This window comes from Boleophthalmus pectinirostris, unplaced genomic scaffold, assembly GCF_026225935.1.
Source record: "Boleophthalmus pectinirostris isolate CB_2022bp ecotype Guang Dong unplaced genomic scaffold, ASM2622593v1 HiC_scaffold_4, whole genome shotgun sequence".
Lineage (NCBI taxonomy): Eukaryota > Metazoa > Chordata > Actinopteri > Gobiiformes > Gobiidae > Boleophthalmus > Boleophthalmus pectinirostris.
In genome coordinates this window covers 19308607-19328400 of record NW_026571353.1, presented here as the reverse complement: position 1 = coordinate 19328400, position 19794 = coordinate 19308607, and the positions used below count along the sequence as shown (strand labels likewise).

The window sequence follows — 19794 nt, the reverse complement described above, 5'->3', positions numbered from 1 at the left end:
CCATGCAAACCGTGAAGGAAACTGAACAGAGGGGAATGCTACATAGTTAGCTTAAACCCTGCTGTAGGGTTAGGAGAAGCCACACACATGGGTTTGTCACACTGCCACAAGACACACACTACAATGCGATGGTGGGTTTGAGTATACCATTAAAGTTACTGCATTTGTTTTAATCATATATTGACTATGTTTTTGATTGCTTCATGTACACGGTGATGTCTTGTATTTAACTGAAATAAAAACTGAAAAAAGAAAATGTAATATTTTGCTGTGTAGTGTATTTTGTTCTAATTGGCTGTTTTTACATGTTTTTTTTAACCACATTATAGCAATGATTTTTGGTTGGAAAGGAGAAAATAATTACAGAAATTCAAACTTGAATGTGCTTGCCATGGAGTTCTAAAGAGGTCAAAGTCCCAAATGATTCTATAATGACCTTAAATGGACTTGGCCTCTGACCTTTGACCTGACCTTGCTGAGCTAAGCTGAGGGTTACAAGTGACCAAGTTCAAGAACATAGCTACTCACATAGCAATAGCGGACATTAATTTAGCATCTGAAGAATATTAGTTATTAAAGAGAAGAATAAAGCACAAATTTAGCTTTACACATTCAACACAGAAACAACAGATGGATGCAATTTTCAGTATTTTGCTAAAAAGTCTTAGAATCATAGAACTAACTATAGAATTATTATTAAGATGAATTTAAAAACCAAGGTAACATGTACTGGTAAGTGTGATTTAATGTAATGCTATCCATTGTATTTTGTTGCAGCTTGAAAGAGTGATGCTGTAGCTACAAGGACAAACAGGGAAGTCAACATGAAGTTGGTCTTTACTGGTCTGGTGTAAGGTGAGTGCGCTCTAGCGTATCTTCTTTTTGTCCCAGTGAAGGTAATTTTAAAGCCATTTCCACAACTTGTATTATTACTAACATCAAGTGCCATAGAATCATCACATACAAAGCCGAGCTGTTTAATAAACAACTGTTTAATAGATGGACAGCATGAATACAAGATCAGCCTATAAAGTGTGGCTTTACATTTCTTTATACAATGGTCGTGATCTTTTGGCTACAATAACGTAGACTAAATTTAAAACATAGGTCAGGAAAGTTTGGTTATTCCTGCATGCTCAAAGGAGATAAGTATTAGTCCATTGCACACACAGCTGTCTGCTATATTGCCACATAAGAAATGTATATATTTTTACTGGCCAAAAGTATTGTAGACTGTACAGTTTTTAAACGCTTAATCACAGCAAGCATACGGTCTCGGGATCATTGATAGCAAATGAAGCAGTAGCAGTGACATTTTTAACTGTACACCATGTTTACCCAGCATCACCTCATTGCAGATGCTAAACTCATAATACTCTATCAGGCTTCATTTTGCAGTACAGCTGCTCACCAGTCTGACAGCAGGAGTAAGCATTTATAATGTTGCTCCCAGCCCTTGTGTTTGAGCAGAGCTAGCTTCTAGCCATTAATGAAGTCATCTCCATGTGTCTACATGATTAAAGAGCGCTAACGCATTTGTGTGTGTCATCTGCACTGAGACAAGAGCAGAGAACAAAGGAAGGCAGCATGTGGGAAATATTTATCAATAAAATGCACACAATTTTACTGTCAACCTTTCTTCATACATGAAAAGGAATAAAAACTGAAAATTTTAAATGCATTATTTGAGCATTCAATACATTTCAGTGAGTGTCTCAGATTTAGTTTTAAAAGGATATCACATATACTGCCCATTGTGGCCCCAAATTTTATAAAATACAACATGATGGTAGAGTAATTAGATATAGGTCATTCACTATTAGCTCTGTCATAGTAAACGCTGTTCAATGCCGAATAAGGCACATTTATAGAAAAAGCAATGTGATGGGAGGAGACTTCTCAAAGATGTGCATTATGTTAGCAAAATGCTAAACGTAGCCTAAATGGAAAGCTGCTTTCATATCCGGTGGTGTGTGTATCAGAGTTAGTACATTAGGCACAGGCAGAACAGTGAGTGTGAATATTGTGATCGCATCACCAGCGAATATGCAGCAGCCCGACAGTCAACCACACACACTGGCTGCAGGTGTCTTTGAATCCACCTACTTTCATTTGTGTGTTTCTTTGCAACCCACATCAACCAGCTATAAGAAATAATAGTAATTCTATTGTCTACTCACACTGCATATTATAAAGCAAATTTATATATTACAGAAGAAACTTAACTTGTCCTTGTCCAAATGATATTGTTTATCACTGTCTAGATGAGGTATATATTAAAAAGATACACTGTGTTATTAGAATCCAATCGTGGAAAACATTTCTACAGAATTATCACATTTTTTTATAACACAGGTGAGGAATGTTATTTTAAACGAATATGAGAAAAACATGCATGTCACTTTTTGCATAACTTAAATCCTATTTAAATAGCACCACCCTTTTCAGACACACAAGCAGACTAAGCACAGACACAATATGTTAGCAGGGGGAGGGCCCAGGCAGACAGTCACTATTGTGCATAATGATGTTAGCATTCCTGCATGTCTAATGCTAGGGATACAGAGAGGGACTAAGGCTTGTCGTGCTGCGTGTTGTGTGGCTCATGGCTGCAGAAGCATGTATTAATTGTCTGTCTGGGTCGTGGTGACTGGGCCCCTCGTCAAAATGATGACTTTGAAAACCAATGCCTGACCAGTTGCAAAATTATGCCACTTTATGTAAATAATAAAACAAACACATTGGTCAATTTGTACACACAGCCACTCTCAGAAGATTTGTCCAGATTAATTGTTAAGGAGACACTCTGTTCCAGTTCATCAAAGCTTTAGAGCAACATTGCAAATACAGGGCTCAGTGATACAAATGATTTTCCTGACCAGGTAGTCACAAACACGAGGAGGAAGTAGAGCGAGGGGGGTGCATTTGAAAATGGAGGCCAGCATCATAAAAGATGGAAACAAAGAGGGACATACGACATACAAGGAGAAAGACAGGCAAAAGATGAAGCTCATTTTTTCCGTGGGCACCCAGTGGTGTCTGCATTGCAGATCACTGAAATCCCCTCGAATGCGTCCCTGAGCTTATGGGGGAGAGGGGTGGGGAAGTGTACCAGAGATGGGTTTATGCTATCTCTGCTTTTGTACACTTTGTGTTTTTTTCTACCCCCACTGAAATATATTTTTTCTGTCTGCATCAAATGTCAAGTTAATTTCCTGGGTGCTATGAGGGATGTGTCCTCCCCTTGGGTGCGTGTGGCATGGAGGATGGTGGCAGGGGGCTGTGTGTGTGTGTGTGTGTGTGTTTGTATGTGTGCATGTGTGGATGGGAATTTATTACATTGTGAGGACAAAAATCTGTATACATTCAGATGTGTTTCCTTTATGGGGACAAAAATCTGGTCCCCATACTAGATATTAGATCAACAACATGGCCTCGAGTTAATATATATATATATCTATATACAGATAGATAGATTTTATATTTAAGGCTAATCAAGGATTATGCTTAAGGTTAGGGTTAGAAATGAATATAAGTCAATGTAATGTCCTCAAAAAGCATGCAAACCCAACATATGTATGTGCTTGTGTGTGAGGATGAATGGAGAGAGCTGGGCATGTGAGTGAGGTGAGAATAGTCATCCAGTACAGAATCTATAAAAGATCATGTATAAAAGGCTCATCATGTTTACTTCTCAGATTTTGTTTGTAGATTATTTACTATAATGGTCACGACTGTAACTGTACTTCATATCTGAAAGTACATATTAACAGGAGCCTAAAAAACAAGGCAGTAATTCATTGCTGTTTTCAAGAAAAAACTCAAACTATAATCCCATACCCTAAGCCATTCCTTAGCATTATAACCAACAGAGTGCAGCCAAATTTGCCCCATGTCTCTGATCATCTGTTCTGTTTCCTGCACTATATACAACAACATCTCATTACGGACTGATGGCTAGTAGCAGATGCTAAACATGGCTCCTTTTAACCTTGTTGCTCTGCAGTGGTAATGCTTGTGTCCTTCTGCTTCCCAAGCCTTTGATTATTAAATTAATTTTGGGTTTCCTCCACAATTGAGTAACCCTGGACCTCTTAAATCCTCTTTTGGACAAAACTGAGCTCCTAAATCTTTAAAAATCCCTTGGTTTTCTATTTCTATACTTGTTTGCATCTAGCTGCTGAATTCAGTTCTAAGTGAAGGAGTGTCCTCTTGGAATGAATGTAATAGCATTATTTGTTTTGTCTGAATTTGGTAATTGTTTATAATGCATTTGCCATTACACTTACTGATCTATGTCCCTGAACAGTGGCACATCCTAAAACACAGAGAAATTACACCAGTCCCGCCCTTTTACGCATATCAGTGCCTCTGTTTTGCATAGTGTGTGTGGAATCGCTAGGTTACCATCTGCAGAGCTGCTGGAGGAGAATATCCCTTACTTATTTCAGTTAGTCATCATGCCAGCATTATTGTTATGTTGAAACATTGTTTAAGAGAAGAAGAAAACAAGCTTTGTCCAAATTATTAAGGCTATTTGAGTAGAAAAGAAAAGAATTTGGAATTGGTTTAAAATGAGCAATGCTATACATTTTTGTTGTTACCACGTTGGGAATTTCATTGGAAAATAAAGTGTACTGCACAAATAAGGGCATGAGTCATCCAGGTTTTGTTTATTTTTCTGTTTTTAATTACATGCTGTAGGCCTTTCTTACAAATGTTCTAAATAAGATGAAGGTCACAGATTCTGGTTTCTGGGGTTTCAGCTGCCAGTTTATTCATTAAAATATTTGTGTTATAGTAGAATACAGAGGATTGCGGTCCTGCAGTGTGGCTCAGTGGTAGAGCTGAGAATATGTTTGTAGCTTACCTCAGCACTATAGAAGGAAGTTGGATCTTATCAGGGGGTTATACAGAGAAAGACGGTAAAATAAGTGAATTTCATCCCATTTACTGCGTCTATCTTTTTAGCCTACACATTTTAAAGGTGTCTTTGGCTCTTGACTTCATGTCCATCTTCTATCACATTTTCCTACACTTCCTCTTGCCCCTGTACACCTCAGATTCCTCGGCTTTTTATCATTTGTTCCTTCCTATTTTTTATACTCTGGATGGAGAATGACGCTTTGGCCGTTCTAGCACCTTTGCATCACCTTTCCTATCCAGTGTAGAAGAGAGTTGCAGTGGGAATAGCAGCTCAGGGTGAGGGAAAGGAGGATGGAGAGAAGGGAGAGAGAAAGTGAAGGCAAAAAGAAAAAGAGAAAAACAAAAGATTAAATTGTCCTGGTTTAATTACTTCCACCTAAAAATTATTTTAATAGCACATTGCTACTGTGAATCCTGGTGATCAAGCACAGAGTAATCCATGTTTTCCACCATAAATGCTAGACTGAATGGTCACAATTAGCAATTTGCAAGGACTGTCATTTTTGTCCTTCACAACAACAAAATATTTTTCTTCTCTGTCTTATTATCTAATAAATGCCAACTGCAGTTTCGACCTCTACAAATATGTTCTGAAATGCATGTGGTTCCTGTATATTTTTAGTACTTCATATTTCAATCTTCTCAGATTTGAAAGAAAACATATTGCACTTGCGCCTGCTGTATAGTTATTGTCTGTGGCACCTGTGGATCATTATATCATTTGCACACTACAACTTAATAAAAGAAACAGACTTTCATGTTAGGAAACTGTGGTGCCCAATTTTAGCAGACATCGCCGTAAACGTTATCGCAGCAAGGAGTTGTGAAGTTATCCGTACCTCTGATGGATAGCTGTACATCAAGCAAGTAGCAGATTTTTTTTTTATTTTTATTTGCACTAAAATGACGACACAACCCTGCTGAATCCTACTCAACAATTAAGATAATACAATTGCAGAACACAGTAAGTACAGAGCAGTGGGCGTATGTTGGGGCGGAGAAAATGGAGGTTCATCGGCAATTTGGTGTTTTGAAAATAAGCGATTAAAGACTGCTCAAACTTCGAGAGGGTAAATGAGCTAATAGGTCTGCTTTAAAAATATGCACTTTGAACAGAATATAAATACATAAATCACATATCTAATTATAATCGCAATGCTAGAGATTTTTTATTTGTTAAAAAAATAGCATGAGAAGGTTAAATTTTATTTGACATATAACCTATTAAGTCTCATTGATGAAAGCTTTTTAAAGTCTATTATGAAATAGAAACGCCTTGTGAAAGAGCTTAGCCTTTCCCTTTGCCTGCTCGCATTAACCTAATAATTAAATCTTCTACCATATTGTCTTGGCTTTCCTCTATTTATTCTGCTCTGTTGCAAGACTATAGCTCACTAGATGATGGGAATCACATATGACCACAGCTTGGTGAGTGACATTGACAATTGCATGCTAAATTGTCACTCAAGTTCCATCAGCAATTCATACATCGGTTGAGTGAAATTCCTTCATCCTCTTCTCCGCCATGTTTTCTTCTTCTTCTTTTCCATGCCAGCTAAAGGAATTGCTCAAGATAATGGCAGCAATCTATAGAGTGAAAGGGGGAAGGAATGGCTCTCCCCTATAACACAGGCGCAAATCGTCTCTGTCTGCTTGTGGATGTGTAAAGACTGTGGTGATGAGAAACACATGCTTTTACATTGAAGTGCCGCCATGATGCAGGAAGGAAACAATGAGAAATGGGAGAAGGACAGAAAGAAAGACATATATTAAGAAGATGGCCCTATTCTGGAAATAAGCGAAGAAAGGGATTGGCCTTGGTCAGAGAGTTTTGGTTGTTGCTACAGGTTTGCAACCCCTTTGCGTTGGTTTGATAATGAAGACTCTATATTTGTCTGTAAAGAGCAAAAAGCTGATTCTTCAGTTTAACTATTGTATGTGATTGTATGTATTGATATTGTATGTGACTTGTGTTTGTAAAACGTCCAAAACATTTGTTACATTTGTGTTGTTTGTATGAAAAGTGAAAGGATTTCAAAGTTTCTAGTTTTCAATCTCTTTGCACATTGACTATGTGTATAAACTATATGAATAAACATCTCATAAAAACATTACAAATGTTTTGTTAAAATCTATTGATAGCAAACTCTGACCGAGGGAGAAGACTCAATGCCTACAATAACAATGCAGCTTTGTCCACCATTGTTCCTCATTGGACAATATTGGACTATTAAGGTACAAATCCCTGTGGCCCATACACAGCAGAACGAAACAAACAAAATGTTGAATTTGATTTGTTTCTTATAAATTGTTTGAGCTCTTCTTTGGCATCCTATATTGCTTTGTTTATGTTGCACCTACTGTCCTCCTGATCATCTTTGGCAATCTCGGTTGGGTCTCCTTGTTCAGGTAGTCATGCTGTTGACATTTGTGTCCAAGCCAGGCCTGGTGACATGGCCTTTACCACCACATGCTGAGCTCCTCTTGACTATCCCAGACCCCCTACTGCCAATCTTAGCCCACAGAGTCCTTATCATCCGCCAGAGCAGAGCCCGATGATGCAGGTGGGGCCTTCCTGTGTGACAGCATGTTCAAGTCGTGTCCAAGCCGACCATGTTGGTGGTTGCATGCAGCATATGTACTCAGCAGGGAGCACAGTAAAGCATGCTTCTTCATTTACCAGAGTCAGACTTAACACATTTGATTTACAGCCAGTACCCATCTTGATTTAAACACCTTAAATTATAGACGCTAGAGACTGAAACAACAATGAAACTCTTGGCATTTAAAGATTTAAAGCTGTTAAAATGTTGTATTGCTGTATGTTTTCCCAAGCAAGCCACACATATATAGTGTATCTGTTGTCTTGGTCTCAAGCCCAAGAAAAGAGAGATTTATGTCAGGAAGGGCATCTTATGTAAACCTTCACTATAAGGAGATGTACAGTTTCAAAGAGAAATGTTTGAATGTCTGTCTTCACAAACAAATTGCAAAGCCATATTTGCTGCTTCTAAACTTACACACATGCATAGACCTACAGACAAGCTCCGTCCCAGCAGCCATGGGAATGGAGAGTACTGAGGTTCAAGGTCATTTCAAGAATTCAGCAGCCTGGGGCTCGCTATTGTTACTGCGCTGCATCCTTTGCTCACACATGCACTCAGATCCACACACAAACACACTGTAGTGTCTGTAGTGTACATCCTCCCCACACAGGGCATGGGCCAAGAACATGTCCATCAGGTGAGAACTAGACAAGTCTCAGCACTGATAAAACCACATATAATAACAAAAATATAACAATTTTACTCTTAAGGAAATTTCAGTTTCATAATATCTTTTGTCCATGTGTTACTGTTGTAGAATAAATTGAAGTAACCCAAGCGGTGGTAGAAGAGTCACGAGGTTGGGATTCTAATGTAGAAGAAGTTTATTTACAATCAGAATGGGACTCAGGACTCAGAAATGTGGACCCTCAAGACATTGTGATTTTATTGTCCAGCCCTGTTCAGTCTGCCTTTGCTTACTTTGTAAGAGTATTATATCTCTGATAACGTAGACCAAGTATACAAAGACAGAGCTGTCAGTGTGGGGCTGGCACAGCACAGAAATGCTCCGTCTATCTCTATCAGTCACTATGGCAGTGTATCTGCTCTGGTTTGTGACAGAACCAATGTACAAGGCCTGTAACCCCCCGTGGCTTATTTATGTATTTACCTCAGTAAATATTACACATTTGGAGTAAATATCATTGGATATTTAATATATATATATATATATATATATATATAATATATAGAGAGAGAGAGAGAGAGAGAGAGAGAGAGAGAGAGAGAGAGAGAGAGAGAGAGAGAGAGAGAGAGAGAGAGAGAGAGAGAGAGAGAGAGAGAGAGAGAGAGAGAGAGAGAGCTGGTTTGTATGTTATTTTAAATACATACTGTTGCTTTTGTAACAAAGAGAAAAAGTGCAGAGGGGGCACAGACACAGCAGTGGAGGGTGTGATTAGCCCCTTTGTTGGAGGTCTGTTGAGCTTCATTGGCTCCAGAGAATAGGTTTCTAATGAAGCCAGCCAAGCTTGGACCAAACTTTGTGCCGAAGACAAACTAAGTTATGGTGGTCCGGCAGAGCGCTGGGGGTGAGCTGACTGATATACAACGCCTGGACATATGGTCCCCCCAACAGGGCCTCTCACAGCCACTTTCTCAAGTCCTGCCTCTGCCGAACAAGGATGGTTTAAATATGCTTCATCATTTATTGAAACTTTACCAGTATTATCAATCATCAGAAACATATTTTTGGTTTAACTGGTCATTTACCAATGGTCACTGAGTTAGCATTAAATGATCATATAGAATAATACAAATTAATGATAGTAACAATTAGTCTAAGCTTCAGGGAGGAGCTCTTAAAATGTTGGTTTGTACCCTTAAAATACTGTAAATACTGTATGCTTGCTTTAAGTGTTGGGGCAATGGGGGTGGGAAGGTTGTCTGATGTGTACTAAACATGACAAAGACGACAGAGCTTCAGGCATTGTCTTTCCAGTTGACCCCAATAATGGATCTTTTCTGACACATCCTAAAGATACAGAGTAAGTCAGTAAACCAGGCCAATTTGGTTATGGTCGACTGCACCATAACAGATGAAGATGGTCTACACCAAAAAGCGCACCATAACAAACCTCAAAATGACCCTTATTTTCAATACTCTGAAATCCAACACACTATAACTAAAGCAGTCAGTAATTATTGATTCTCTGTTTTGCTTCATTTTAGGGTGAATTCCCACTTGTTCTGTGTTGGGGGAAAAAATTACCCTAGAATGTAAAAAGAGGCAGGACACTGGATGTTTATGGTGGGAGAAGTTTATTTACCACCAGTATGAGAACCAGAGACTTAAATTATCAACACATTGTGATATTGTCCATCCAAGTCTGGCTATACTTCTGTTGTAGAGAGTATTGCTAGAACCTCTGATGACCTAGGCCAGATAACAAGAACTGAACTGGCAGCGTCATAGGCACTGCAGTTTCTCTATTGTCCTGATTTGGTCCTGGTTTTTAGCCCAGTTTAATTTTGGTGTAGACCTGGCTTGGTCCTGTTACAGCTGTATTTTTGTCCTGGTCAAGTTCAAGTTTACTTCCAGGTTTAATCCCAGTTATTATCTGGTGCAAGAGAACACACGATTAATCTTGATAGGATTATGTACCAGTCATACTTGCCACACAGATGAGAACCACCACTGTGTTTTATTTGATATTTGTTAAATCATTAGCTAAGAAAGCTATGAAGGTGAACCTGATTGAGCATTGAGACTAACTGCGAGGGTCAGGGTGTGAGCCGAGGTAAGGTGGACCAGCCTCTTGGTAACTGAGATGCAGTGGGGTGAAAGAGCCCACTACCGGCCCACACAGGAGGCCCAAACAACACTTATTCTACTGGGCAAACTGTCAGCCAGAACAACTTCATTGTAGCCAAAATTGGAGTTGAAAGGACAGCATAGACATTTGGAAGGGTTTTCTGGAGTGGGGACTTGGGGGTGCAGTGGCCAGGCTGGGGTGCGTGTGGGAGAGCGAAGGGGGGCTTGTGGGAAATCGGGGGGACTGGGGAGAGGGAACGTGTGGTCCCGGGGATGAATAGGGTCAGACGGTGTGAGTTCATTTTAGTGAGCACAATTCCCATAGATCGCACACAAGGGGCAGCAAGCCAGGAGCAAGACACTGGACGAATAGAAATGTATTAAAATGCATTATGGGAAGGACAAAAACAAGTGCATTTTCACATTCTAGTGCCTATATATACTATATATATCTTTATCTTTTGCCTCACTGTTTAGGGTCATCGGTGCAGCTTTTGGAGGCACGTCACTGCAGACTTAGTTCCCATCCAGGTGCATGCATTGATGTCAAATTGGCTGGTGCTTTTTTTATTGGCTGGTGACCTTTATATTTTACTTCTCTGCAGTGATGATGACAATGTACTTATATTAGTTTTCTCATGTTTCAAAAATTTTAAACTTGTTTTTGATAGTAAGGAAAACGCTCAGTACTTAATACCAAATTCAATACCATCATGATACTCAAAACCTTTTTGAAAACTGTAATTTTCAACACAAAATACAATCATTTTAATATTAGAATGTGGTCTTACATTAGTTTTAGAGACGATTCCAAAACTATTTATGACAGGCCCAACTTTGTTCTATTTAAGTTTTCTGATTGTTGATATTCACATGAAAATCTGTTTTCAGCACTATTAGTATTTTGATATTGACAGCCCTAACACATACTGTACACTATGAAAACATTACCATCCAGGGGGATACCAAAACTGCATTTGTGTGACAAGAAATTGACCATTCGATTTTGTATTAGGCATGGTATTAGTATTTAGTGGAACAATATCAAACTTCAAAACTAGTATCTTTTGTTTGTCCCCTGCTTTTACTTCATGAGTAATACCATACTGAAAAGGCAAATAACAACAAACACAAACTAACTTTTAATCTTATAGGTGACGAATGTATCTAACAGTACATAAATAACTTTGTTGCTTCTTGCTCTTCTGTTTAAATTTTTGGACAATTGCCATGTATAGTTAAGCATGGATAGTGCTGCATCTTCATGACTGCATCCCCTCACCCTGACTCAAAAATCTCACCAGTCTTTGAACTATGATTTGTATTGTACAAGAAAAAAAAACTCCCTTGACAGACGGTAAACATTTTCCCCCCACACTGATTTACATTACTTTCCTTTTCTCTGCTGGCTATTTCAAATTCATCTCCCTTGCCCTGGGTAAATAGAGCAAAAGGGTGAAGAAGTTTACTTAGTCACACCAAGTTTAGGGCGCTGAAGAAAGTGTGCGATTGTGTAAAGCAGCCGGCGCTCTCATATGTCAGTGCAGCAGTAGAATAGACACACACACATACACACACATACACACACACTGCCCTGTTTGATCCAGCGCTAGCCCCGCAGCTCCCAGAGTCTCAACAAAAGGCCTCCTCTATCCATTGTACGGGCTGCGTGTTTCCCAGGAGAGGGTTAGCTGTAGCCAGAGAGAAGGGCCCCCGATCGCTTTCTCTCAACGTCCATGTTTATTCGCTCTATGGTCCGGCAGAAGATACAGCAGCCCTCCAAAAAGGATCCGACCTCACTAGTTATGATAGTTTTTTGGCATGAGGAAGAAAATGAGAGACAGACAAGTCAGACAGAAATAAGAATGTTTCAGGTTGTTCTCTGGCGTTGTATTTGCTCCTTGTCTTTACTCAAGTCAGCCTTGTCAACCTTGTTCATGAATGTAGATCCGCTTGGTGGGAGGGGGGAGATTTTAGGCCTGATCTTGACAAGCCCTCCCATCCCTGACTGCATACTAATTCTCAAAAACCACTGAAGCAATGCAAAATAAATACAAATTGTCAGGTTCTTTAGCAGATAGTGGCTGTCTTTTATAGCTGTGTGGATAATCAGATTGTCTGCTTAGAAGGGACATTGCTTGTAAGTTAGTGTGTGATATCTTAAGGACTCTGCCAGTCCGAGGCTAAAATCCCAATGTAATTTGTGTAAAAAGTCACAGCCATTTGCCAGTCAATTAAAACTGCTCGACATGATAGCTCCCTAGTGAAATGGATATAAAGTTTTGTAGCCTGGGGATATCTCTGAATCTATTCTACACCCAATGAAAGAATGTAGGATGTTGTTGTTCACGTACTGATCATTGTAGCTACTAAACTATTTTCATTCAAGGACTGTGCTATTTTATCCAACCATTATATTTCCTTCTGAACACCATTTTGTTAGCATATGATATTTGTATGTCCAATGAATAAATGAATGAATGAATAAATGAACTGAAGAGTGACGGTTCATACTATTGCTACAATTATTAGATGTAGCTTTGCTTGGTTTACACCTGCCTTTTGGTATACCTTTGTTCTTCTCTAAAAACTGGAAAGTTGTAATAATTTACACATTTACAGATTTAACAGTCAGTACTATAGGCTAAGAGTTGGTCATCTGTGGGCAGGGCTGCGGAAGGAGAGTTGAAAACAAACATTTGTAGACTGATCCATCTAATCTGTCAAACACATTATCGTCTAAGATATCGCTACACTCCCGTCTGTACTTAGCTGTACCTGAACTAGGCTCCCTCTCTGCTCTTTGAGGTAAAAGCTTGTGTGTCGTACAGCCCCTGAATGTAACTCTTTGTTATGGTGTAACTGGACTCTAGTGCATGATGTTTGATCCTGCTTTGGCCTGAAAGCCTTTTTTAAACCTGAACCTCCACATCAGCTGAGAGTCAGGCAACATCTACTTTGTAGAGTCTGTTTTTCCACTTTCTGTACACTATTGTGTACATCTGCAGAAATATCCAATATCATATCAGTGTATAGGGATAATTGTGCTATGAAATTTATACAGAAATTTATTCTAATGCTGATTTTGTTACAGATTTGTTCACTTGAAGTTCTAGTAACACTTTTGTCACACAGCAAACTCCAATTATTGATACAAAGTGTTCTTTCATTGTCCTTGACATATTGTGCACATCTACAATGTCTTCTGCTCATGTTGCACACAGTTGTATATGTTTTAACACATTATGAATGCATTCATTTTATTCTTTACAACCTGCATGCTTTATAAAGTTGTGAAATTGTATGCTGACTTGCACTTCTTTTACGTTTGTGCCAGATTTTGCTTTGTATTTTCAATCTGTGGTCTTTTTGGTGTATGTACTGCGGACATTTGTGCATAATGTGCATGCAAATAACCTGGTCCCATTATAGCAGCTGTCTTTGTGTCAGCTCCCCTCTAAGAGGTGTATGATGAGCGGGTGCAGGGGGGTCTAGTGTGCTGCATGTTTTCTTGCTTGATTTTTGCACACCCCCATCTGTGCCTCCATGCTCATTTCAGATGTGAGAAACTGTACCTTCATTTGCATAAGAATAATTGACACTTCAAATTAGTCCTCCAATCAAAGAGGATTATTTTTCCTCAGCATATGTGCGTCCAGCTAGCTCTGCCATCCCCAAGAATATGAAAGGGAAAGCAAATGCTAGCACAGGCACGTCATAAAGCATTAACCCTTTCATTTCGTCCTTTCTGTATTTGATGTGCCTGTTTTATTGCAAACATAACACAATCGGCAGTAAAATAGACTTTTGTGGGGAAATAATAAATGGCTTCACCACTAAATCAGGGAATTCTCTCACTTCCTGGTGGTGTCCCTCTGATGGGCCGTTTTACCTTTAAAAGCTCCCAGGTGCTGACTGTGTTAAATGCACACGTTTACACATCCTCGGTGTTGGGAGCGGGCCAGGAAAGCCAGTGCTATTTAGTGAAGTGTGTCGATTTAACATCTGCGCACATCTAACCATTAGTGCAGTGTTGAATTATTGATAGTGGCTAATGAAAAGGATCAGACCAGGATGAACCAAGCATAGTCCCAGGGCTATGGTACATATGCACTAACACGTAGCATCATTAGCTTCTGCTGTTTGACATCTATTTCATTCAGTACTGTGTGCACCAGATGCCTCTAAAGAACTACAAATATCGACTTGAAGATTCAGTTCAATTTGGGCAAGGATAAAATACAGAAACACAGTGGGGATTAAAACAAAGCTAAGACTGTTAAATCAAACCAGGTGGTAATGTGGATTTAGGCCGTTCACATTTACACAGAACCTGGAACTACTAGACCATAACTAAATTATGACTAAAACAGGACCAAACCAAGTGTACATCAAGTCTGAACTGGGATCAACAGGGTCAAACTAGGATAAGATGGAATGAAACTAAAACCAAAAAATAGAACCATAATTAGTCAATTGGTGAAGCATAACATCATCGCAAAGAACTGTATTAGCTGAAAGTTTATGTGTGCAAGATTATATATAGAAGAGTCATATATTTTCACTTTATAGCCATTACATCACTATAGGTTGCAAGTACTACTCAGTATCAGTACAATCTATTTAAAAATGGACCTAATTAGAACTTATAAATGCATTAAAACAAAAGTTTCCATTGCAGTAAGATCAGAGGCTATAGTTCGATCCATTCTGTTTTTTTCAGATTTGGTTCATCATATGTCAATAACAGTTAATTTAAGTTACATTGTGCATCTCTGTATCAGCTCTAGAAACCACCATTGTTGTCTGTATATTAGGAACCGATTTGGGTAAAGAGCGTGGGGTCCCGGGAATACCATCATATTGAGATGGCTGCTGTGGTGTGTGGTTAAGAGCAGTGATTTTTAGCTATAGAACTGGGTTAGGATAAGAATGAGAGCGACTCTTTTGGGGGGAAGGGACAGAGGACTGGTAGTGAGCGTTTTGGGGAGGAGGGAAGACTAAGGCGCCAGCCCCACTAAAGCTCTCAGCATCCCCCCACTTATGGGATGGCGGATGTGTCTGGGGGTATCCATGACAACACCGCTGCGTGCCAGGGACGTGCCTCGGCAACATGGCCAACCAGCAGCTAGAGTGGTGTTTGTGCACATCCAGAAGGGGCCACATATCTGTAATATAAATATTCACCAGCCTGTCTATTGTTAGAGAGGTATAACAATATTGGAAATAAAACCTTCCACACAACCCTACTTTGAAGCAGTCGAATCAAATGAAAAATGTAAAAATAGGAATTATTACTTACTTCTTTGAAAATAGAAAATACAGTTGAATTGTTTTTAAATTAAAAACTTTGAATTGAAGAAATTGGCAAGATATAGGCATAGACTCATCCATCAGTAGTATGGCAAAGTAGCCTTCCTCACTTCTTGGTTTGAGATTGTTGGCTATATTTGTCTGGACTATATATTAGTCTATAGTCTGGAAAACTGGAAGTAGCGGCTGTAGTTGGTTTCCATTGGAACAATCAGGAGTCCACTTTTACACTTTGACACGCTCACAGTGGCACAGTCACACTCATACCTACTGCACAGATCAAGCTGTGTTATAATAATCCCATCTGGGATTGGCCTGGATTCTCACTCAGGAAGTAGCCCTATAATGATGCACTGATGAGTGGAGAGTGTGTGTGGACGAGTGTGGCTGTTTGACAGAAAGAGAGAGAGGGGGGGACTAGAAGACGTTTCATGTGTCGCGGGTTTTATAGGTTACTGTTTTATATTTTAGAGCTCACAGCACACACATATCCGAGGGGAGTGTATTTTTAACCCTGACTGCCTGTGCTTTTGCTGAGGGGTTAAAGGGCCCAATGGTGAATCAAGTAAATAATTCACAGTAGCTGAAACTCTTTCAATGTACCTTCGAAATGAAAGGGGGAGGGCCACCTAAGTGTTTTATAATGGCACATGATGGTATACTTTGTGTTTGTGCTAATACTGGATTGTTTTTCTCTTGTTCTTTAGGTCGACTGCCGACCTCCTCAGTTCTGGACGACTGGAGTCTTTAAGCTAAAGGCAGTGAGGATCTCATCAGCTGATCTCAGAGGTGACTGCTTTAGTCTTTCTGCCCTCTTGTTATGGACCCTTTCCATGACTTTCCTACTATGGATCAGCAGTCTCGATGTGTCTTGTTCTCTTCCAATTCTATATGGAAGTGTCTGTAAGACATTTTGAGTGACGTTGCTTATGTCAAACATTTGATTGAAGGAGACACAGAGAGAAATGCTGTGCTAATGAAATGGTCTGACCCACATCCTTTAGAGCGATCCATTTCTCCAAAGACACAGAAAGGGCATTTATACAGGTAAACCATGACTGTTCCCTCAAGTGAAAGAGGGTTTTTAGAAGGAAGCGCTACATCCATTATTTACTATACTGGGGTTGCGAGACACTTAGGAGATAATGCAGTGCTTCAAGCATACAAAACATAGAGGCTCCAGTGTGCTGCCAAGGCCATTGTTGTGTGTTTTGAACATGTCTGTTTCCATCCATACTGACAGATGAAAAAATCTGTGTCTCCTCTGGGTTGAGAAGCCTGGGCAGAGACAGATGGAGAGACAGGCAGCATGGTGAAGGGCTGTGCGCTGTTTGAGCTGCCCTGTCAGTCAGGCCTTTGTGAAGTTTGCTATTCACGTCTGTGCAGATGTGTACATGTCTTCTTGTTGCCCCCAGCCTCTATTCTGTATCAAGCGCTACATTTCATGCCAGAGTCCAAAATGATATCATGTAAATGAGTGGTAGTGCAACACAGAGCAACCCATGTCTGTGTATTTGTACTTGCAGATGCATGTTTCTGCCCATTGCCTTCAGTAACTTTGACTCCTGATAGCACTGAATGGAGGAGTATAATTTTGAGCACATCAGCAGCTACATCAGTGGCGCCTCATACAGTGAATGGCTGTGACTGCGGTCTACTGGGAGTAGTTAGCAGGGATAGAGCCAGGCATAAAACTCCTCCACCCTCTTATCAGACTTATGGCAACACCAGGGATTTCTGTCTGCCTTTGTCAATCCCCCAGAGGTGTTCCGACATCAAGTCCTTTTGTGGATAAGGAAGGCCACTTCCAAGAACATCCAGTATTTTTCTGCATAACTGTGCATGATGATTGAGAGGAGAAGTGCTAGTTCACATGTACCAAGTCGCTCAAGTTGGAATTCTTGACAGATTCCATATTTTTTCCACATCAGTCTCCAAATAGCCTGGTTTCAAAACCAGTATCACAAAGATGAGCATATGGTTGAATATATAATAAAATACCATAATTATATTTTCTGTGTAGCATAATGACAAATGTATACATATAATTTCAGTTTGGTGAATTGTAGACTCAAATGCTGAATGTTTTAGTTTGTTGATTCTTCCCAAAGCTTCAGAAAGTGTGAGTGAAAGTGCTCCCCTGTGCGTGTAGTGCGGACATCAGCCTTATGTAGCCCTGTGGAAGTGCAGTGTCAGCAGTGCAGATGAGCAGGATGCACAAAGCCTTTGCACATGGAGCTGTGAGTGAGATCAGCTGCCTCAGACGACAGGCCCTGCTCTGCTCCTGTGCCCTTGAGGTACCGCTGCAGTACACTGTACACTGGCTTCATCTACTGAAGATGGGCTGCTGATGGCTTAAGAACCCCAGCCAACTCTTCTATACTGTAAGACATACATATAGAGAAGTACTGTACTGTTTTTTTGATTAGAGAAGTTTAAATAAGTCATGACATTTTAGATCCAATAATGCAGAAAACTACACGCAAATTATACTCAGCAAATTCTTGTATAAATTATTTGATTTATTAGTATCGTCACTAAATGTACATATCGTGTATTGACTACATTAGCAAGTTAATAATTATAATATTATTAGACAAAAAGTCAAAGTTAAATAATAAAAGGTTGGTTGTCAAAGAAAAAAATAATAATCTTAAGTGTATGTCACTGTAGGTGTTATTTTGGTGAGGTCCATGATATCATTCACCCTTTTTATTGTCAAAAGTAATCATTTAGATATTGATGTTCTCTATCAGATACCCAGCTGTTTCAACCTGTGTGTTCATATTACCGTGTTACACCTGTAGGTTTGTGCAGAAACATAATCCCATAATAGGCACAGAGGAAGGGAGTGTCTGCTATGGCAGTAATGGAGGACGAGCTGGTCGCACAGGCAGTCCAGGTATAGTCCAGGTATAGTCCAGGTTAGGCGTTCCCCAGACCCCTCCTCTCGTCTCCTCTGTGGGGCCGAAGAAATAAGCAGCTGTAACCCTGAGACACTCCCAGCCTTGTGTCCTCAGGTACAAAACATGCAGCGGCCATCTTATCAGGTTCTAAGGATACGGTGTAAGACAATACATGTGAGAAGTTCAGCAGGGACAATGGGAGGAAAGTGCACTGTGATATGAGGGGGCCGGTGTCAGCTCCTATTGTCGAGCCTTTTGTACACTCCAAGTACACTGGAAACTCACTCTTCACCAAACTCCATTCTTGCAAAGAGACATTTTTGGTGCCGTTTACATATTCGTGAAAATGGATTGCACAAACTGGGAACTTGTCTGTGTTTAGTGTGATAAAACAGCAATAGAAATATGTTTGAAATGCACAGATCTCAGCAATAATGTCTAAACTTTCACACTTTGATGCTTTGATACAAGAACTATTATTAAATTTTTATTTTTTTCTCTGTCTTTTCAGGACAAGAAGGACGAATCAGAATTGGGACAAAAGGCATTGGGACCAACGGCTGCAAATCCAAATTTCTGTATTTTATTTTTATTTTTAAAATAAATAAATAAATAAATTGTGTCACAGACAGGCCACATGACAAAGAGAGTTCTCCTGTAAGAATTATTATCTGAAGAAAACCGTGGGCCTTAGTGGGCAAATCAGAGCACACTACAAAGGAAAAAAAAAGGAACTAGATTGATTTGAGTTATATCGTTAAGGTTTCAAAATGTTTCACAAAGATAAAAATGCTATTAAGACAACCAGAAAACTGTCAGCAACTGTTTCATATGTTGTAACTGATTGTAACTGAATCTATGACATATTTCTGACAGCTAAATAAAGACATTGTTTTCTCTAAGTGATGCTTAAGAGTGAGTTTCTTGGGTTTGGTCTTTGCCAATGTGTTACAGCTAAAGAACTAGCAACTTGACATAATTGGGTCCTATTTGCCAATGAGAGGAGCATGCGGGCTGATAAAAGCTGGCACAGTGATCAAAGAGTTTCTGATCAAAATCTTGCACCTGACACACTTGTAGTTTACCCAGACTACGCACTTACGAAATCTGGAGAAACATCCTCCTCGTGTAATACAACCTCAATCCACTGATGATGCCAACAGGAATGTGTGCGCTCTGGCAGCTAAACAATTAGGACCATGCCTTGCCTCAGTGTTGTCAGATGAAAGCATGATTTGAAACTTTCTGCAAATTTTATCTTAATTTCTTTTACTTTACTGAAAACATAAAA

General features: G+C 39.6%; 1 long non-coding RNA gene across 1 annotated transcript; it reads left to right on the top strand.

Moving 5' to 3' along the window:
* Positions 1-644: 644 nt before the first annotated feature.
* On the top strand, positions 645-19299 carry LOC129411378 (uncharacterized). Its single transcript, XR_008633287.1, has 3 exons — positions 645-855; positions 16305-16386; positions 19015-19299. It is a non-coding gene; the product is annotated as an uncharacterized LOC129411378 (long non-coding RNA).
* Positions 19300-19794: the final 495 nt, after the last annotated feature.